Raw genomic sequence first — 23,215 nt, 5'->3', positions numbered from 1 at the left:
ATGATCTGGCCGTTATGTGATCTGAATTGGTAGGAAATTATATATTGTGCCGACATCATTCGGGGGTTTATCCACCCAAACAGAGGCAATGATCCATCCATCTGGTTGTAGGAGATAGATGTGTGTCCACATCCAGTAGGGAGAGAGTAAATTTGCAAATTCAAACTCTCCCTTTCAGCTAAATCACTCATAGGAAAGGATTGGACAAAATGTCTGAAGGCCCAACTTCAAAAAGGATTTTTAATGTTACGATGTTTTTTTTGTACTGTAGTCATTGAAACCAGATACAGTATGTAAGAACTCAGAAAAGTGGTTTCTTGAGCACAGTGAAAGCCATCCACCCCGTCGCTAGCGGTGGCCAGCGATCATGCGGGAGCTCACGCTGGCCTGAACACACTGGGCAGATTCTGAGCTGAAAGCAGCTCCAACTAGAACACTGAGCTGCTTTCAGCTCAAAATCGCCCAGTGTGTATGAGCCTTAACACTGCTTTTATAAAGCTGATACATTTGTATCAAAAGTGACAGCAGATTTTACAGTTGATTAAATACCGATACATTTGAACAGTCATTGATATTTAGTGTCACTGTTGTCTAATACATTTACATCTGTATTGAAACACGGGATACTTCTCACTTATAATTTTTATAGCACCATAAGGGGAATCATTTCCAAAGACTGACAGCCAATAAGAAATGGTTTATTAGAATTTATTATATTGTGAGATACCACTTTATTTGAGAACTCTCAAGGGACATATACTAAAGGCCCATACACACTGGGTGATTTTGAGCTGAGAGCAGCTCACTTTTTGTGGTTTGAGCTGATTTTTGTGAACCAGAATGAGGGCCTATGTGTGGTACACTTATACGGTGTCCATGTCACCCAACAACTCACGTCGACCATTTGCCTAGGGCACCGGCAACTGGGGGGCAGTAGTTGGGAGCAGGGACCCCCGGATGGAGGTGAGCGAGAAGCAAAGCTGGGGCAGGGAAGTCCTCCTGGAGGACAAAGCTGTGATGGGGGTAAGTTTGACCGCAGTGAATCTGCGGTGATCACAGTATGAGGGCAGCTGGTGGACAAGGAGAGGGCATTTGATGTGATGCCACATGGCACACCCCCCGGCCCCCAGAGTGGAGCAGCACAGCGGCCGTATTCCCCCCTGGATCAGCGCACCGGCCGCATCGAACTCCCCCCCCCCCCCCCCCCCCACCCGACCCCAGAGCAGCACGGCGACTGTATCTCTTTCCCACCGGAGCAGCACGGCGGCCGTATTAAACCCCCCCCCCCCATGGAGCGCCAGGGCACCCCCCCAGCCTGGGGCGCTCCGGCACCGGCACTGCCGACAATGACTGTCAACCTTCTTACTGTCGACAAGTCGACCCATACCCTTTCAAGAGACATTCTCTGAGACTACTTTTGACGCGACTCTCACTTTTTCCTATGTATAACCTAGAAGAAATTACGTGCACGGCCTACTGTATCTTGCACATGCTTTTTTGTTTTCTATAATTTATCTTACAAATTCCTTTACTTTTCTTTTCTGTCAATACTTCCCAGACATTTATTCAGATTTTTAACATGTTTAATAAAAGTTACATTTTATTTTTTGAGGTGCACCACACAGGGACACTGCTTTCTTTCTTTGATTTTAAATAAAACTGATAATTGACAAATACCACCAACAGCGCCACCCTACCCTGCAGCAATGTGTGCCGTGGCAAACTCTGCACCGTGCTAGTTACAGCCCTGCTTGAACTTCAAAACTATCTCTATAAAAGAAAAGTTGAAAAGGTTGATTTAACTAAAAAGTGACACCCCAATTACAGTCTTCTAATGTAGTAAGTCTGTTGTAGATACTGTATGTAGTCTCACTAAGCCTGATCATCTACAGCTGGGGTAGCCAACTCCAGTCCTCGAGAGCTACCAACAGTGCATGTTTTCCAACTCTCCTTACAGAATCACAAGTGAAGCAATAATCTCCACCTGTGGATCTTTTAAAATGTGTCTGTGAGTAATGAGTGCACCTGTGCAGTAGCCGGTTGTCTGGAAAACGTGAACTGTTGGTAGCTCTCGAGGACTGGAGTTGGCTATCACTGATCTACAGTATATGAGTAATGAGTCTGTGATAGCTTTCCAGTGTCAAACACTGGGACATATGAGCCAGGCCTCTGTGGTGAGAGTACTAGGTCTGTTAGCTCTACCCTATTCACACTGACACAAGTTTACATTATAAGTAAAGGTTTTAAGAGGAGAAATGGACATTCATAAGAGGGTGCAATTGCCTTGATTAGATGGTGATGATGATACGAATCAGCCCATAAAAAGGCATCTGTGTGACTGGACTACAAGCCAACAAGTATGTGTATTATTATTATTCCAAAACTGTGCAAAGGTTTTTGTGGTTGATTTAAGTAGTATTTCCTTTACCTCATACACTATACAAGTACAGTACTGTATAGAGCAGAGTCCTGCTGATGATGAGGAAGTAAATATCACTATATATTAGAGATGTGCACCGGACACTTTTCGGGTTTTGGGTTCTGATTACCTTGAGGTTTTGGGTTCTAATGGGTTTTGCCAAAACACCTCCTAAGTGTTTTGTGTTTGGATTTCTTGGGTTTTGGGTTCTGATTTTTTTGTTAAAAAAGCATAAAAACTGCTAAAATCGCAGAATTTTTTTTTTTTTTTTGCTCCTACGCTATATTAACCTCGATAACATTCATTTCCACTCATTTACAGTCTATTCTGAACAGCTCACACCTTACAATATTGTTTTTAGGGCAAAAGGTTGCACTGAGGTAGCTGGATAACTATGATAAGCCACACAAGTGTGCGGCACAAACACTAAACTGATATGGCACACTTAGACCCTCTAGGCTGATACTGCACACCTAGAATTACCCCTGGACTGATATGGCACAGGTAGCATCACCCCTGGACTGATACGGCACATTTAGCATCACCCCTGGACTGATATGGCACACTTAGCATCCCCCCTAGTCTGATACGGCACACCTAGCATCACCCCTGGACTGATATAGCACAGGTAGCATCACTCCTGGACTGATACGGCACATTTAGCATCACCCCTGGACTGATATGGCACACTTAGCATCCCACCTAGTCTGATACGGCACACCTAGCATCACCCCTGGACTGATATGGCACGCTTAGCATCACCCCTGGACTAATACAGCACACTTGGCAGCACCCCATGAATTATACGGCAGACTTGGCTTACCCCAGGAATTATACGGCACAGATGGTGGCACCCCTGACCTGATACAGCACACATGGAATTATACGGCACAGATGGCGGCACCCCTGGACTGTTACGGCACACATGGCGGCAGGCATGGAATTATATGGCAGACAAATTCCTGCAGTAAAAATAAAAATGTGTATTCTTTTAATTATAAAAAAGAGCAGCACACCTTACTTAGCAACACCCCATGAATTATACAGAACTCTTGGCTCACCCCTGGACTACAGCGCATTTAACAGCCCTTGCAGTAAAAAAAAAAAAAACACCTTAATTTTTTTTTCATTAAAAAAAAGGGCAGCTCCCCTGTTCTGATATGGGACACATGGGGCACCCCTGGAATTATACGGCACACATGCGGGCACCCCAGGACTGATACAGGACACATGGGGGCACCCCTGGACAAATACAGCACACATGTGGGCACCGCTGGATGGATACAGCACACATGTGGGCACCCCTGGACTGATAGTACTGGTAGCCAGTGGAAACAGCAGATTGGAATTATATACTGCAATAAATACTGGTAGCCAGTGTCAACAGACTGGAATTATATACTGCGATAAATACTGGTAGCCAGTGGAAACAGCAGACTGGATTGTTATATTCTGTGATAAATAATACTGGTAGCCAGCGGCAACAGCAGACTGGAATTATATACTGCGATAAATACTGGTAGCCAGTGGAAACAGCATACTGGATTTTTATATACTGTGATAAATAATACTGGTAGCCAGCGGCAACAGCAGACTGGAAATATATACTGCGATAAATACTGGTAGCCAGTGGAAACAGCAGACTGGATTTATATACTGTGATAAATAATACTGGTAGCCAGCGGCAACAGCAGACTGGAATTATATACTGCGATAAATACTGGTAGCCAGTGGAAACAGCAGACTGGATTTTTATATACTGTGATAAATAATACTGGTAGCCAGCGGCAACAGCAGACTGGAAATATATACTGCGATAAATACTGGTAGCCAGTGGAAACAGCAGACTGGATTTATATACTGTGATAAATAATACTGGTAGCCAGCGGCAACAGCAGACTGGAATTATATACTGCGATAAATACTGGTAGCCAGTGGCAACAGCAGACTAGAATTATAAACTGCAATAAATAAAATACTGGTAGCCACTGCCAGTGGCAACAGCAAACTGGAATTATATACTGTGATAGGTACTGATAGCCAGGGGCAACAGCACACTGGAATTATATACTGCAATAGGTACTGGTAGGCACTAGCCAGTGGCAACAGCAGAGAGCAGACTGCAGCAGACACTAGGCAGTGCAGGGCAGGCAGTGGCACTAGCAGCACCAGTGGACTATCACACTGTGACTGACTATACAGGAGCAGACTCAGCAGAGGCAGGCCCCAGCACAAAGGAGAGACAGAACACAGCACCAGTCATCCTTGCAATGGTGATGTCTTGATCACTGAGCAGAGACACAGTACACAGCAGCACGGGCCCCAGCAGCAGGGGCGGATTGGCCTACCGGGAAACCGGGCTGTTTCCCGGTGGGCCGGCATATTTGCAGTGTAAAAGGCCGCCCTCCCTCCTTTACAGGGCCGGCCGCGGCATCTACGTGCATTCTGCCCTGATCAAAGATGGCCGCGGCCGGCCTCAAGTGCTGCCACAGTTAAAATGGCCGCGGGAGCGCTGGTGCGCATGCGCGATCGCACGCAGCTGCTCCCGCGGTCCTGTGTGCGGCTGCTCAAGTGATCTCCAGAAGGTAGCGCAGGAGCAGGGCCGCTCAGCAGAGGATGCATTGCAGGGAGGCGCTGGGCTGGAGGCGCACTCCCGTTCTGCATCCCCTGCTGCTATGTGTTCCGAGTCTCAGACTGGTTTGTCCTGTCGGCTGCTGCTGCCTCTTCCGTCACAGAGTTAGACAGGCAGCGGCAGCTAGAAGAGCCCTCTCACGTGCCCTTTGACAGCAGCAGCATGTTTTGAGAGCACAGTGGGTCCCGAAAATGGGCGGAGCTACACGGACTAGATGGGCGTGGCTAAACGTCTCAAAGGGGGCGGGGCTACATAGAAGCAGTCTCCCTCCAGTCTGCACTGCAGATATGTATTCCAGTTCCACAGGGTCAGCGTACTTGGGTAAGTGGAGGCAGAAACAGTGAGTGATTACTGTGTGTGTGTGTGGGCCAGGCATGGGCAGAACATGGAGCAGCTCTACAGCAAGCCAGCCAGGTACAGTATGTAATGTGTGCTGGCGATGGGTATGAAATGTTAATGTGTGCTGGGGAGGGGTGTGTGTCATGTTAATATGTGGAGGGGAGGGGGTGACATGTAAATGTGTGTTGGGGAGGGGAAGGGGACATGTAAATTTGTGCTTCTATTGGCTGGCGACCCACGGTGAGATTTCAAACAGCTGCGGGCCCGCTCTAAAGACAGCCGGGCAGCCCACCCCTCTCTGCCCGGCTGTCAGACTGCTTCATCCTGACTAATAGCACCCCCTTGGCAACAAGTACTAAACCTCCTTTGAATGAGCATGTCAGTAAGCGGCACTTATGTGCCATAATATGTAATGGGCATCTCAGTGTGTGGCATATCTGTAATGGGCATAATGGTGTGTGGTATATGTATAATGGCATCAGGGTGCATGGCATATGTATATTGGAGCATCATGGTGTGTGGCATATGTATAATGGAGCATCACGGTGTGTGGCATATGTATAATGAGCATCACGGTGTGTGGCATATGTATAATGGGCATCACGGTGTGTGGCATATGTATAATGGGCATCACGGTGTGTGGCATATGTATAATGGAGCATCACGGTGTGTGGCATATGTATAATGGAGCATCACGGTGTGTGGCATATGTATAATGGGCATCACGGTGTGTGGCATATGTATAATGAGCATCACGGAGTGTGGCATATGTATAATGGGCATCACGGTGTGTGGCATATGTATAATGGGCATCACGGTGTGTGGCATATGTATAATGGGCATCACGGTGTGTGGCATATGTATAATGGGCATCACGGTGTGTGGCATATGTATAATGGGCATCACGGTGTGTGGCATATGTTTAATGGAGCATCACGGTGCATGGCATATGTATAATGGCATCACGGTGTGTGGCATATGTATAGTGGGCATTACGGTGTGTGGCATATGTATAATGGGCATCACAGTGTGCTGCATATGTATAATGGGCATTACAGTGTGTGGCATATGTATAATGGGCATCACGGTGTGTGGCATATGTATAATGAGCATCACGGTATGTGGCATATGTCTAATGGGCATCACGGTGTGTGGCATATGTATAATGGGCATCACTGTCTCCCCTCCCTGCATCCTCCACCACTTTGTGACTCCCCTCCCTGCATCCTCTGCCACTCTGCATTTCCCCTCCTACCCGGCATCCTGTGCCACCATGCCCCCCTCACACTCTGCATCCTGTGCCACCCTGCATACGTCCTCCCTCCTTTCATTCTCAGCCACCCTGCATCTCCCCTTCCAGCATTCTACGCCACCCTCCATCCCCCCTCCCTCCCTGCATCCTCTTCTACCCTGCTACTCTACTCTCACCCCTCGTCACCCCCTTCTCACCATTCATTACCAACCCCTCTCACCATGCACCAACCCCCTCTCACCCTGTATCTTCTCATTCCGTTGCATAATGTGAAGTTTAGCTTTTTTTTTTTTACTCATTCTGTGTGGCATTTTGTGAATTTTGGATCATTCCATGTGTCATAATGTGAATATTGGCTCATACTGTGTGGCATAAGGTGTACAGGATTTTCGATAGACAAAAGTTCCCTCTTGTTATGGTGCATAATGTGTTCAAGGGAGGTGGCCCATACTCAGTGTCCCACGGCTGGTGGGGGGGACGACAGTTGGAAGACCCCCTGTCTCTATCTCCCCAGCCCCACAAGCTGCAGAATAGACGCTGTCTGCATGTGCCTATTCTGCAGCCTGAGGGGCTGGGGACATAGCCAGCAGCTCAGAGAGCCACTAGCCATGTACCCACAGCGGCAAAAAATTGGGCATGGCCTCACAGAAAAAGGCCACACCCCTATATTGGTAGGCCACGCCCACCCCAAAAAATCGGGCGCGCCTCCGGCGCGCAACAACACGCCCCCCCGTTAGGGCTGCTTCAAGATATTTCCCGGGCTGGTTTTAATTCCCAATCCGCCCCTGCCCAGCAGAGACCACACACAGCAGCAGCACACCCTTCCCTACCCTTCTCCGAGATTGGAGTGAAGATGGCGGCGCGAGGTTGCGGAATTTAAGGGTTCCGTGATCTCGCGAGAATCCGACCCCGGGCGATGACGTTTTGCCCGTGCGCCCGGATTCGAGTAAGGCGGGAAGCGCCGAGCGCTGCTCGTATCCGGGCCCGGATTGATGACGTCCGTGCTGGCTCGGATCTGAGGAATCCGAGCCCGCACATCTCTACTATATATTATACTATTACATTTCTATTCATATTAATGTAGGAGCCGGACTGGAGGCAAAGCCTGGGGGTAGGCTCCCCTGACAGGGTTTGTAGGGAGCTGACTAGCAGTTAGTCATAGGAGGAGTGCTTAAGGAGAGGGTCATAGGGGGAGGGGCTTAACGGGGTGTTGGAGGGGTTTATAAGCAGGGTTCAGGCAGGAAATAGGGGTCACTGGGAGATTTTCTCAACAGCTAAGCAGCGTGACATCTCCCATGGCTTCCCCAGGCAACGCTGATGCAGAGGTATCCGCTGCGCTTGCTGCCCTCAGGGAGGCAGCTGGCACCAGAGGGACTGAGTGGCTGCAGCAGCAGATGTCAGGTCTGCTGGGGGGACTGGGAGCAGCAACGCAAGAGGCTGCTCCAGCGGGTGCACGGCCTCGGAGGTCCAGGTCTCCGGAGCGCTTTAGCCCATCTGTGTCCCCCAGGGTTCAGCGCCGTTCACGGAGCCCCGTTAGGGACCCTCCAGGCCAGGCTGTGGGCCGGGCACCTTCCGCCCGCAGGACCAGGTCTGGGAGGAATCCAACCAGCAGGCGGAACCCTCCGCGCGGGGGGGATCCCCCCCACGTGCAAGAAGATCCGGCGTTGCGTGGTACTGGACCTGGTGCGGTGGGGCATGCTGCTGCCCAGCGCGGGGTGAGTCGTGCCAGGGGGGCAGAAGTACAGGCTGAGGACCGCAGGCCTGGTACACGGAGCGAGAGGCGCACAGCTGGCTCCGCCTCCAACGAGGTCACGCCGGCTGGTGCTGTACCTGAGGGTCGGGATGTCAGGAGAAGAGTGATGGCAGCGTCAGCAGATGATGGAGAAATACCTGGTCCTTCCTCATTGGCTGGAGTTCGTCAGGACACTGGACCTGCGGCTGCTGGGTTCACAGCCCCCAGGCAGCCTGGTGAGTCTGTCTCTATGTCTGTTAATGCTTTAGCGCAGAGTCAGGGGGGGGAGGGTTAGCCCTCCAAGGGGAAATGAGTAGAGGTTTTACTGAATTATTGAGTGGTTTTGCAGATTGGTTGGTGGGTTTGCGGCAGGGGGCGGGGCCGTCCCCGGCGGCAGCATGGGTGCCGCAGAATGCGGGCACACCAGCTAGCATTAGTGTGCCAGTCAGTAATAGTGTGCCGGTTAGCAGTGGGGTGCCGGTTAGCAGTGGGGTGCCGGTGAGCAGCGGGGTGCCGGTATCCGGCGGTGAGCAAAATAGCAGTAGTGCAGGGGCAGAAGGGGGCAGTGTTGGGACGCAGGAGGAGAGTGGAAGGCTCAGTGACACTGCAAAAGGGGAGGTGTATGTATGCTTTGAGGGGCCATTGGGGGCCCACCTGAAGCAGGAGGTGAGGGAGAAGATTTGGAAAGGGGAATACGTTGATATATTTTCATTGCTCCCTTTAGAGCGTTTTAATCTGGATAGGCCCCGTAAGGAGGAGAAGAAGGAGGAGGAGGAACGGCGGCGGTACCGGCTGATACCGCGGTCATTCACGAACTGGCTCCAAGCATTTGCTATTTTAGCTAGTGTGATTGGGGAGAAGGCGCCTGACAATTGTTCAGGCTTGTTTTGTTACATGGATGCGATAGGAGAGGCATACCGTGTGTATGGGGGCTTGGCTTGGCTCAGGTACGATGAGCAGTTTAGGCAGAGGAAGGCTGTTCGCCCTAACATACGTTGGGACCATAAGGATATTGCTTTATGGTTAAAGGTGACGGCTCCCACAAAAAGTGGGCAGCCCTTTCGTGGGGACGGGGGGGGGGGGGCAGAGGGAGGCCACAAATGGGACGGCCATGCAGAAGGGACTCTGCTTTGCCTTTAATGACGGGTCATGTCGTTTTGGGGCAAAATGCAAATTTAAACATGAATGTTCCTCGTGTGGAGGGACCCATGGTGCAAATAAATGCTTCAGAGGGAAGTCACGGGACGGTAATTCAAAAGGGGGAGACACCGGTTCGGCTGGAAAGGATGCTGGGGTATCTGCGTAGGTATCCTGACCAGCAGACAGCCGTGTTGTTGGAGGAGGGGTTTAGGGAAGGTTTTAAGATACCTTCCGACGTGCAGGTTTCAGGGGGCTTGAGGAGGAATTTGAAGTCTGCAAGGGAGCATCCAGAGGTGGTGCAGGATAAACTGCGTAAGGAGGTGCAGCTGGGTCATATGGCTGGACCTTTTGGGTCGGCACCATGGCCAGATTTGATAGTCTCTCCATTGGGGGTGGTGCCAAAAAAGGAGGCGAACAAGTTTCGTCTTATACACCATTTATCTTTTCCAAAAGGGGCGTCGGTCAATGATGGCATTGACCCTGACATCTGCTCGGTGGTTTATACATCGTTTGACGCGGCTGTTCAGTGGGTGAAGCGGTTTGGGAAAGGGGCCAGATTGGCAAAGACTGATATTGAATCGGCATTCCGTTTGCTGCCGGTTCACCCAACCAGTTTGCGTTTGTTGGGTTGTTGTTGGGACGGGGAATTTTTTGTTGATCGTTGTTTACCGATGGGTTGTTCTTTGTCATGTGCTTATTTTGAGGCCTTTAGTTCTTTTTTGGAGTGGGTGGTTAAGGATGTCTCTGGGTGTAGTTCAGTTATTCATTACCTAGATGACTTCTTATGTATTGGTCCTGGGGGGACCGGAGTATGTGACTTATTGTTGAGGACTGTTGAAAGGGTGTCGGCAGACTTTGGGGTCCCGCTTGCTCCAGGTAAGACGGAGGGCCCTGCGACTGTGATCAGTTTTTTGGGTATTGTCATTGATACCGAGAATATGGAGTGCCGCTTGCCCGAGGAGAAATTGCTGGGTTTGAAGGCCGAGGTAGGGAGGGCATTGCTGTTGAAGAAGATTAGATTGCGGGAATTGCAATCCTTGCTGGGCAAATTGAATTTTGCGTGTCGCATTATGCCTATGGGCCGCATTTTCAGCAGGAGGCTGGCAGCAGCGACAGCAGGGGTGGTTCTTCCTCATCATTTTGTCAGATTAGGTAGCGAGTTGAAAGGGGACTTGCGGGTGTGGGCAACTTTTTTGGAAGTTTTTAACGGCAGAGCTTTGTGGATGTCAGACACATGCGTCGCTACTGAGCTAGACCTTTTCACAGACGCGGCCGGGAGTGGTGGGTTCGGGGCATATTGCCAGGGACATTGGTGTGTAGGCCGGTGGCCGGAGTCTTGGGTGCAGAGAGGCATGGTTAAAAAACTTGGCATTGTTGGAGTTGTTTCCTATCTTGGTAGCAGTAGTTGTTTGGGGGGAGCTATTCCGCAATAGGAAGATTTGTTTTCACTGCGATAATTTGGGGGTTGTCATGGCTATTAACCAATTGTCGGCATCTTCACCGTCAGTGGTCACTGTTTTGCAGCAGTTAGTATCGGAATGTCTGGCTTTGAATTTGTGGGTTGTGGCTAGGCACGTTCCTGGTGTCTCTAACGGCATTGCGGATGCTTTATCTCGTTCACAGTGGGAGCGTTTTCGGGAGTTGGCACCAGAGGCGGACAGGGAGGGGACCGGGTTCCCGAGTCGGCTCTGGGCTCTGCTGGACGGGTAGTCGATCAGCTCATCAGGGAATCCTTGGCCCCGAATACATGGTCGGCATACAATCAGGAATGGCGGAGCTGGTTAGAATGGCGTGAGGTAGTAGGTCTGAAGGAGGATGATGACGAGTTGGCTGTCTTGCTATATATAGGCCATTGTAAGGAGATTGGTTGGTCAGTGGCAAAAATCACGCGCTGCATGGCAGGCTTGGCTTTTGGGTTTTGTGCAGGCGGCAGGCCTGACGTCACTAAGAATTTCCTGATTGCGCAGGCTTTGAAAGGTTGGAGGAGAGGTCCTGTCGTACAGGATCAGAGAAGGCCGGTGTCTTTCCAGTTGTTACAGAATATGGGCATGAAGTTAGGGGAGGTCTGTAGTTCCAATTTCGAGGAAAGGTTGTTTGGGGTAGCTTTTTCGCTTGCCTTCTTCGGGGCACTGCGGATTGGGGAGCTCGTGAGTCCAAGCGTGTCCAGGCCGGGAGGTTTGTTAGGAGAGGATGTGGATTTATACTCGGATAGGGTGGAGCTAGTGGTGAGGAGGTCTAAGACGGATCAGTTAGGGAGGGGGAAGAAGGTAGTTCTCTTCTCTGTACCAGGGTCGGATATGTGCCCGGTGGCACGGCTGAGGATATTTAAGGAGGTCAGAGTGGGCAGGGAAAGGGATCCTTTGCTGATGCATGCGAATGGATCCTTTTTATCACGGTTTCAGTTCACAAGTGTGTTTAGAGCAGTCCTGCGGACGTTGGGCCTCAAGGGGGAGGAATACACGGGTCACTCTTTCCGCATTGGGGCCGCAACTGAGGCTGCTAGAATGGGATTTGGGGATGAGTTGATTAAGCGTATTGGGCGGTGGGAATCGTCTCGCTTTCGGTCTTATGTTCGTTTAGGGGATTGTTGAGGTTGACCGTGTTTTTTCTGTTTTAGGGCAGCCTCCGTGCTTGATTTGGATTTTAGGACATTCATATGTCTTTTGGGGAGCTTTACGGGCGGATGTCAGACCGAACGGCCGCCAGCTGGGTTTGGATAGAGAGGAGGCAGGGGTTCGCTGGCTGGGAAAACGCGGTATGGTATGGAGTGGAGTGCTGCAGGAATTTCACCGTTTTGTTCGGCTCGATAGGGTTCCCGACATATTAGTTCTGCATGTAGGCGGGAATGACCTTGGGAGCAGACCATTTAGGGAGTTGATACGGGATATCAAGTTTGATCTCCTACGGTTATGGGCAATGTTTCCGGAATTAATCACGGTTTGGTCAGACATCGTGCCACGCCATTATTGGAGGGATGCGAGGTCGGCTGACAAGCTCAATAAGGCACGGATTAAAGTTAACAGGGCGATTGGGTGTTTTATGGCCAGGAACGGGGCTGTTGTGGTGAGGCACAGGGAACTTGAGTCTGGTACCGGGGCATTTTGGAGAGGTGACGGTGTGCACCTGAATGCTGTGGGGATAGATGTTTGGTCTTTGGGACTACAAGAGGGAATAGAAACAGCGTTCCGGATGTGGGGGGGGCGCACGGGGTTAAGGGTTTAACCTCGTGCTTTGTGGCGGAGGGGGGTCCTCGAGGTTGGTGGCATTGAGGCTTAATTATGCGGCGGGGAGGGCCCCATGAGGGGGCTGGACTCCCCTGGGTGAAGTTAATTAATGAGCACTGGGTGTGTACAATTGGTGCCCTCGAGCCAATCGCTATCGGCTGGGGGTAAGAGCTCCTGGAAGTGCTTAGAGGTGTGGATATATATTTATTGAGGGCCTCGGGGACCACCTTCCGTGGGAATGTTTTTGGATTATTGTTTAAAATTGTATTGTTCAATAAAGATGGCTGCTGTGGCCAATTTTATCCAACAAGAGAGTTATGTCATTTGTGGGGGGATAGTTGGGCACAGCGATTAGACAATACCCTGTCATGTAGGAGCCGGACTGGAGGCAAAGCCTGGGGGTAGGCTCCCCTGACAGGGTTTGTAGGGAGCTGACTAGCAGTTAGTCATAGGAGGAGTGCTTAAGGAGAGGGTCATAGGGGGAGGGGCTTAACGGGGTGTTGGAGGGGTTTATAAGCAGGGTTCAGGCAGGAAATAGGGGTCACTGGGAGATTTTCTCAACAGCTCCCACCCACCCTTCCCTATTTTTTATAGTTTAGGTAGAATATTTGCTAGGATGTCTTTTTGTCACAGTGGCCTGTGCGGAGGGGGGTCCTCGAGGTTGGTGGCATTGAGGCTTAATTATGTGGCGGGGAGGGCCCCATGAGGGGGCTGGACTCCCCTGGGTGAGGTTAATTAATGAGCACTGGGTGTGTACAATTGGTGCCCTCGAGCCAATCGCTATCGGCTGGGGGTAAGAGCTCCTGGAAGTGCTTAGAGGTGTGGATATATATTTATTGAGGGCCTCGGGGACCACCTTCCGTGGGAATGTTTTTGGATTATTGTTTAAAATTGTATTGTTCAATAAAGATGGCTGCTGTGGCCAATTTTATCCAACAAGAGAGTTATGTCATTTGTGGGGGGATAGTTGGGCACAGCGATTAGACAATACCCTGTCATGTATATTTTACAATTATGTAGAGCATTTCAACAGCTTTTGGACCTGGTTTAAGTTCAGCCTTAACGGAATCCCATGGGACAGGCAAACAAGAAACTGCTCTGTTTATTTGTAGTTCTGCCAAAACTCTTGGACATTCCTGCTCCAACACCCTTTATTGCAGATAATATATACATATCAGGGGGATGTATTTATTACCAAGCATTATCACTACGGGAACTTTGCTATGCAATTTACACTTATACCTATGTCCTCGGTTGACTGTATATATCTGACAGGGATCATAATGTTGCAAAATGTAATTTCAGGCTTGTATGTATTGCTTGCTCTACCAAGCTACTGATCTACACCTTCCCTTGAGAATCCTTCCATTTGCAAGTGTGTGTCACAGCAGGTGGTGTTTGAGGATCCATCTCAGGTTGCAGACCTGGGGCAGGCTGCGCTGGCAGTGCTTGGAGGTTCGCGGGTTGAATATAGGACCTGCGCATATAAGGTCTGACCATTAGTTTTGACAAATCTCCTTAACGAGGGCGAGGAGTATAACTGCACGGCGATTCTCGCCAGTGACTCCCGCAAGGGAGTTTGGAGTTCGCTGCATCCAGACAGCAGGTCACGGCCCCTCGTCAGAAGTACTCATTATAGGCCAGGGATTGACCAAGACTGGATGTAGGTTGAGACAAAACTGGAACTGAAATAGGCATAAACTTGCGTCAGTAACGGAACTCAAAAGGCCGACTTGGCTTCGCAATAACGGAATTGTTGTGGAGCAACAGCTTATTGCATCTCTGACATATTTAATTGTTAATGACAACAACTAAAGTGGTGGCTAAATTTGCCCCATGAACGCATCCAGGAAGTTGGTCATCCACCATACAGTTATTATAGGGAAAGGAGGAATAATACCTGTGCACCGTCACCACAGATAATATAGAAAAAAAAAACCTATATATCAACAGTATTTGTAATCCACAATTTTAGCAATGTAGGCCTGTCTCAGTTAGGAAGGAGGTGCTCCCAAGATAGTAAAGTTAAATGTGTGAGAAAGAGAGGAAAGTACCCTCATTTTTCAGGTGGCACTACCCCCCTTAATAAAGAGAGTACTTTCTTCTCTTTCTCACACTTCCACCATACTATCCAGAATTGGTCCTCTATGAATGACTTATTGTGTTTCCACAAATTAAGTGCATGATGTATGGGATCCATTTTGAGTCACCTCGAGCTGCGGTGGAGACCTTGACCCAGCATGTAGAAGGCATACTAGCTTTGGACTGGTCGGACTGATTCAATAAGTGGAGAGCACATGGAATTTTACATAGTCTCCTTTGCAGAATATTTTTAAATAAAATAAAAATGAACCTTGTTTGTAAATGTAATACTTTTTCTGCTTATGGAAACTTATTGCATACCCCTCATATCATCCGATTAGGAAGCCAAGGTGGTCAAAGATCGGAGAGAATCTGCCAGTTAGATATTTCCAGCTATGTCTATTTCTTTAGAATTGTCTACCTTTCTATGTTCTCCTGCCAGATGTGCAAAGCTTCCATGCAAAGGAACATTAAAAGATTTTCCCCATTCACAGATGCCATATTATCCTGAAAAGAACTAGAGTATTGTGTGACTCGGGAGGATAAAGATATTGAAAAGTTATTTTCTGAGCTCTCAGTTCTAATGTACTTACACTATATGATGACTATGCTGAGCACTGTAAGCCGGTGTCCCATGCTGTGAAGATGGCTGCTGATCCCCGGGAAAGGCAACCTGCACATATCTTACAACTACTTTACATATATTTGTATATGTGCTAGACAGCACCTCCTTCAGAGTGCCTGATTAACCAATAGGATGATTAGGCTGCAGCCTAGGGTGCCAGGATTGGGCAGGGGGGGGGGGGGGGTTACATTGACCATCAGGTATTATGGTTGGAGGATTTCTCATATCCTCCAACACATCTTTTTTTCAAATAAGGGAGGAGTGGACACTGGTAAAGCCTCTAGTTTTTTTCTGTCCATTTTAACAATATATGAGGGGTAAAAAGTGTGTCAGTCGGAGGGTCTGTGACTGCATCCTCCAGCGCTGAGAGAAATCTGATTCAGGGAGTAGTAGCCCCACCCCCTACCTGTTAGTGTGCATGTGACCTGTGCGCAACCTAGCCTGCTGGGCAGATGCTGCATCACTGTTGGTGTCAGCAGGAGATGGTCACATAGCTTTGTCTAGTTGACACTTTCCTAAAGAACAAATACTGTAGGGAGTTATTTATTCTATATTTTTAAGACTAACAAAATATTAATATTGAATAAAAAAACCTTGCAGTGTGCATGCTGGACTTCATTTAACTCAAGTTAATATGGAAGTCTTAAATCCAAGACATTAGGGCTGCATGGATGATAAAGCTTCCAGAGAGGAGGAACCCAGCTGTTGTTTTGGATATTTCTTGGATGAAACATGCCTAATAATCAGAGGACTAGAAATGATATCATTAGAAAGGAGAACACATATGCAGTGCATTAATTTATCAGCGCAGCTCTGAAGTCTATCATGGTGGCGCTTCTGAGCTTTGCAGCTGCATCTGAAAGTTCTCACCAGCCACAATGACCTTCAGTGGCATGTGAGAGACTGTGGGACACTACAGTGACATCAGTGCGGAGACTCTGGCCAAGTAGATAGCACGGCCGCTGTGCATGACAGGATCTGTATCAGAGTACTGTGAGACACAACTGCTGGATGAGCCGTCCAAGCTTAAAGCATTTTTCCAGCACCTCTCAGCTGTTTCCAAAAACTGGGCTTTCATTTACTTTTAAACAAGAATAATCGTATTGCAACTTTTTATACATTTTTACCCAACTAACTTATATCATGAGAGAGAGAGAGAGAGAGAGAGAGAGAGAGAGAGAGAGAGAGAGCGAGAGAGAGAGAGAGAGCGCGAGAGAGAGCGAGAGAGAGAGAGAGAGAGAGAGAGAGAGGCAGAGGCACCCTGGGTAGACTGCATGTTACATTAAAATGGGGTGAATGTGCCTTTTTTACCTAAATTAAATATTAAAATACTGTATATCTGCAGGTTCTGTTTCTCAAAGTTGTGTTCTAGCCTGCACTGACTGCATGCTGGATAGGGACGTGACTTGTGCCTGCAACTTCCTCCACGTTTTCCGATTGCTAGTAGATCTGGACAGTGAGTCTAATGCCTGGTACACACCAGGACGATCCTGCTCGTAAGCGGGTCATCACAGGAACGTACGACCCGCTCATGAGCTGAAGTAGCCGCCGACCGGCACAGGAAAAGCACTCGATGTGATTGTGATCCGATCGCGAACTGCACCCACTACAAGGGTCGACCTGCGGGGCCATTCATCGGATTGGGATTGCATCAAAAGGGCAGCGAAATGGCCCAAAACATGGCCGATTTACATACAATCGGTCGAGATTGTATCTAAATTGGCTCATTTTGGGCCGTATCTTCCTGGTGTGTACCCAGCATTACTAGAGCTGTAAGCATCTTATGAGTAACATTTATTATGGTTTATAGTCATTCCTATAATAAATACATTGCATCTACTGAACATAACAATGATGTCTGGAGTCTCAGTGAGTCATGCTCTGCATCCTACAATTGGAACCGGTAGAGAGAAGCTAGGAATGTTTCTTCATAGTATGGCTTATCTTTTGGAAGCAGTTGTACGGGCTTATATTCAGCACACTTGGCAATCCATTACTACACATACGAATACAGGCTTCTTGTACAGAATTGCTGTATAGTCAGAAATGCACCTAAGCACATGTGTTCTAGAGAACAATTGCCATAATAAACATCTGTGTACAAATGAATGACATTTGTGTTATGGTTAGACAAATATCTCACACGCCACGGATCCGTCTTTGAACCTAATAATAAACCCTCAGGGGTTTGCCCACTGTACTTTAATAATGACAAACATCTGGATACATTTGAGGACATGAAGAACAGTAAGACTTGGCTAGTTTGTCTCAGACAGAGTAGTCTGGGAATACAAAACATCTGCTGACAGGAACAAATATATTTTTTTTCTGGACACCAAGATAACAGTCTGCCCAAAAACTTGGTCAGTGAGAATGGCTAGGTTAACATGATCTGAAATCCCCTTATCTGTCAGTATTCACATGCATTCACCCAGCCCGCTTTAATTATAACAAAAAAAAAACCCACCAGGAAGGAAGGAAGGAAAAGGACAAGTTAAAGAGAATGTTTTGAAAATGAATTAATTTGGTAAACAATTGCTACAAATCTACAGGATGTAAAACCTAAGTGATTGTATACAGGGCATCATCAGAATATCTAGCAGCATAATTAACAACCACCACAGTTTCATTTACAAAATACTGCTTGCAATTTGTATTTCTGCACCGGTTTGTCAAATAACAAAAATCCAAGGAAGGGCCTGGGTTTGATATGCTGTCATAGGGGTACATTTACTAAGATCGAATAGGTACGAATGCATTCTTTCATATCCGTTTGATCTGTTATACAGCCAGGAACTTTGCACCATGATTTACTATCAACCGAATGTGACTGAGGGCCTTATTCTAGTTCACTCTTTCTGATAAAAATCCTTCTTAGATGGACAAAACCATGTGCACTGCAGGGGGGCAGATTTGGTGAGTTATTTTGTTTCTGTGCAGGGTAAATACTGGCTGCATTATTTTTACACTGCAATATAGATCTCACTTTGAAGTAAAACCCCACCCAAATCTAATTCTCTCTGCACAAGTAACATCTGCCCCACCTGCAGTGCACATGGTTTTGTCCATCTAAGAAGGATTTGGTCAGAAAGAGTGAACTAGAATAAGGCCCTGAGCGTCCATGTGTAATACAGTAAGTTCAGCCATATTCGGCTGTTTACAAATGCATACAACGTTGATAAAACGCGGCCATACTGTTCTACATCTGCAAATTTACTAATCATTTATACTGGTGAATTAAATTCACTAGTAAATGTGAATGACAAGTAGAACATCTTTTTGCGTTGAGGTTGAAAAAAATGAATAAATAATTTTAAAAAAGGAAGTGAAACCTCTACCCCAACCCTCCCCCCTCGCCCCAGCTATAACCAGCCCCGGGCTAAAACAGCCAGCATGGTAATCCCAGACGTTTTACTCAAGCTCCCCTGGTCAGACCAGGCTGGGACCCTGGGGGAGAGGCAGAGCCAGATTAAGGTCTAAATGGGCCTGGAGCTGAAAATGATCAAGGGCCTATTATGCGCAATAATAGGGGTTGCGGCCAGCACCTAATAATGTGGGGGGCATGACCAGTGTTCTGTTTGGGTGGTCTGCTCATGGGTGTGTCTCTATTTGTGTAAATACTTTCAACTAATTATATATGCCTGGAAATGGCAGGGGGCTGGCATAGGAAAAATGGTGGGTGCCCTCCAAAGGTGCACCCGCAAGATGCCGATGTCCTAAGATACTTGCGGGGTGAGGCGGCACTCCAGTCATAAAAAAATACTGAAAACCGAAACTTGGTAGACAATATGAAAGCACCTTTTATGTGGTAACCTAAGTTTACCAAACCATGTACCCCTTATACAAATCATGCAACACAATAGTAACCCCTTATACTGTACTTGCTTCTTACACATTATGGGCCTTATTTTGGTTCACTCTTAGAGGCAAAATCCTTCTTAGATGGGTAAAACCATGTGCACTGCAGGTGGGGCAGATATAACATGTGCAGATAGAATTAGATTTGGGTGGGGTTTTTCTTCAAAGTGAGATATATATTGCAGTGTAGAAATAAAGCAGCCAGTATTTTCCCTGCACAGAAACAAAATACTCACCCAAATCTAATTCTCTCTGCACATGTTACATTTGCCCCCCTGCAGCGTACATGGTTTTACCCATCTAAGAAGGAATTTGCCTCTAAGAGTGAACCAAAATAATGCCCTATGCCACATGGAATGAGACAAAATTCACACTGATTGAGCAAAAATTCACACTATGGCACACAGATTGAGTCAAAATTCACGTTATGCCACACAGATTAAGGCAAAATTCACATTTTGCCACATGGATTGAGCCAAAATACACACTACAGTATACCAGGCATGTCCAAACAGTGGCCCTCCAGCTGTTGTAAAACTACACGTCCCAGCAAGCCTTGACATAGTTTTAGCATTCCCTAATTGCAAAACTGTGGCAATGTATGATGGGACTTGTAGTTTCACAGCTGGAGGGCCATAGTTTGGACATGCCTGCACTATACCAAACAGATTGAGCAATAATGCACAATATGCTTCATAAACAGGGGTATTGCGCGCCAAAGGCGCACATTAAAAATTTACACCATAATGCCCATTACATGTTAAGCCTCACACCATAATCTCCATTACGTATTATGCCAAACACCATAATGCCTATTGAAAATTATGCTACATAAGTGTTGCTTACCTACATGTTCATTGCCAGGGGTTCCATGTTCATTGCCAGGGGTTCCATGCTCGTCGCCATGTGGGATTACATGCTCATTGCCAAGAGGGAATACATGCTCGCGGTAACTGGGGGACAGTCGCCGCTGGGCAGAAATGACAGCCACTAACAGCCGGGCAGAGAGCAGGGGGCTGCCCGGCTGTATTTAGAGCACTGTATGTCGCCGCTATTAGAAATAATACCCCTTTCATATCAGAAAATGCAGGGGAATATGGTCCCAGGATCATGCAGGGACATTCTCGGACTGGCCCCTTTTACACCAGCCTAGTCCCTGCATTTTCTGGTGTGAGGGGGAGAGAAAACCACCCCACCCCCCTTTAAACAACCAGCTATATCCTCGGAACCAACTGACCCATTTACATGTAGCCTTCGAATGATTTTGGTCCCGTGAAACTGGGCCATTTGGTTCTAGAGAAATCTGTCCTCAAACAACATGAACAGCCATGAAATTACATTTCAGAAATGAAAAAAAAAATAGTTTTAGCTGCAATATCTCTTGAACCAATGAACCCATATGGACCAGGTATCAGATTGAAGGTCCAGCGATTTGGGTTAGACTGAGATCAACCTCGAGTTTCTGTGATGCTGTAGGGGGAACTGGCAGCCGTTGGAACTGGGTGGAGGTCGGAATTAGCGGGTCCCATGTTATCCTATGGGGAAAACGTTCCAGGTTCCAGGGGGCTAGCGACGCGGGGCTGGTCTCGTTGGAAAGCCCTGACCCTCAGCTACAAAATGGGCCTATTTGGAGAGTGGGCCTGGAGCTATAGCTCCATCAGGCCCATTGTTAATCCGGCTCTGGGGAGAGGGGATACCCCCATTAAAGGGGTCCCCCCTCCAGCATAACCCCAGCCTGGGCTCAAGCCCAGGGTTGTCCCCAATGCCCCAGGGCGGTGGGCACATGGCTGATGATCTGGTGTAAAATTATGATAAACTATTGGGTTAAGCTGTGTAACTACAAGTTCCAGTTAGCTTCCCCCGCATGCAGGGACTTGGAGAGCCAGAAGTCCCAGCATGCGGGGCATTAGGGGCCCATTGGTACTTGTAGTTCTACAACATAACCAATAGTCAAATAAAAGACACAGACACATTAGAAAAATAAAACCTGAATTCAAACTACAATCACTCATACATACTTTACTTTGTACTATGGCTTCCATCGTAGGCCCGTCCTCTTGCCCAGCAGATTCCAATCCATTGTAGATCCAGTCTCTTCGGTCCATGTAGCATCGACGGGGTTAAAATGACAAACCGAGGGGTCCCGATATCAAGCCAAGCTGGAGGAGCCACAAGTGTGCTTCTGTATTATAAGAAGGTTGATTTTATTGGATTATCTACATAAAAGCAGTACAGTAACTATAGACCATTGAGTAATACAGTCAGTTTTTGAGATTAGAGAAGAAATGCTCATTAAATGTACAGTAGATTCCAGAGAGAGACTGAAGCACATACATTCCTAGAGAGACATAGAATATCCAGATTAAATATTGATGATAGAATATAAGGATATAATTCAGACAAATAGGGAGTCACTGTTACCTATAAAATAAGAGTTATTACTTACAGCATATAAATCATCTCATATATAATTAAATTAAATTCAATTTACATTTTTGAAGATTAAGCACACAATAAATAAAAATGATGCACTTAAATCCAGTGATTTATTAAATCATTTTACTGGCAAAACCATCTGTGATGTATTAAAAGGGGCAAAATGCTATACACAGGACAGTACACTGTTTTAAAAGATGCTCTTTCTTGGTCTTCACCCAGGCTAGCAGCTTGCTAGGAATGCAACTAAGCTTTGTTCTGATTTGGCTTCTCACAGGTTAAAATATTTAATATACTTGTAATGAGCAGGTGGGGCCACACATATGACTCCAAGGGAGCAGTGGTAAACTATGGAAAGGCAGCGCAGGTGACTGCGTAGAGCCTGCTGGGAACAAGTGGGCATGTCTGTCACATAGAACAGGCAAGTGTGTGCGTGAAGGTACAAATTGTGAGCAGGGGAGGGGTGGTTATTGAGGCAAGGTGACATGCCAGTGACGTAGTTGGCAAATGATAGAATGCAGGGAAATTTCTGGAAGATGGTCTCATGATTAAGGATCAATCTGGTGATGTTCACATGGTCACAAGTGGGGTGTCGGCCACACCCAGGTGTCATTCATCCAGTATGGCCATGCCCCTTTTTTGGGTGTGCTATGGGGTTCTGTGCTAGTCGATATGAGTTTGAGAACCCAGTTATGACTGCAGTGTTTCAGTGACAAGTATCTTGATGGAGGATCAGGAGATGACTGGAGGTACTAGAATCCGGGAATGCCGGAAACACACAAAATCAGGGAATACCCGAATAGCTCTGATTAGTGCTAACAAGTACTGAATCTGGGGCTGATGGAATTACTGCATATAGTCTCTATGTATGTAATGGATCCAGATAGCTAATATAGCTAAGGATTGCCTCCTAGGCAGTAACATAGTAGTTGAGGTTGGAAAAATAAAAATGTCCAACCTTTGATCTAGGTTTGTCATCCCCTATTTTAACATATATACTTTGTTTTAACAAAAAGGGGTTATGGGTTATACCCCTAAATGCCCCCCCCCCCCCCCCCCCCGTCATTTCTGACTTTTTCAATTGAAGCCGCAGCCGCACAATGAAGCAGCCCACAGAGGGCCATTACAAACTGGGAGCTGTCCAGCTATGAAAGATAGTTATCTCACAGTCTCTCCGGTCCGTCCGTCCACCCCCCCCCCCCCCGGCTTTTACTTCCTCTTCCTATTGCCAGGGCTTGATGTCACAAATTAATGACTGACCCGGCGCGTAAAACTTGAGCGGCGGCTGGGGGTGCGGGACAACCCGCTGCTTCCAGGAGCAGACTCACAGGACCAGCTACTCACATCACATGAACGGGTGATGGCCGGGTCTGCCGCTGACAAGAGGACGGATCCCCGGCTGCCTCAGGTACCTGTTCTATTGTGACAGGGCAGGAGGGTAGCGGGGTGGGGAGGTTCAAAGCAACCCAGTTACAC

The sequence above is a fragment of the Crinia signifera genome, chromosome 3, assembly GCF_055691185.1.
Source record: "Crinia signifera chromosome 3, ASM5569118v1, whole genome shotgun sequence".
Taxonomy (NCBI): domain Eukaryota; kingdom Metazoa; phylum Chordata; class Amphibia; order Anura; family Myobatrachidae; genus Crinia; species Crinia signifera.
This window is presented reverse-complemented; position numbering follows the sequence as displayed.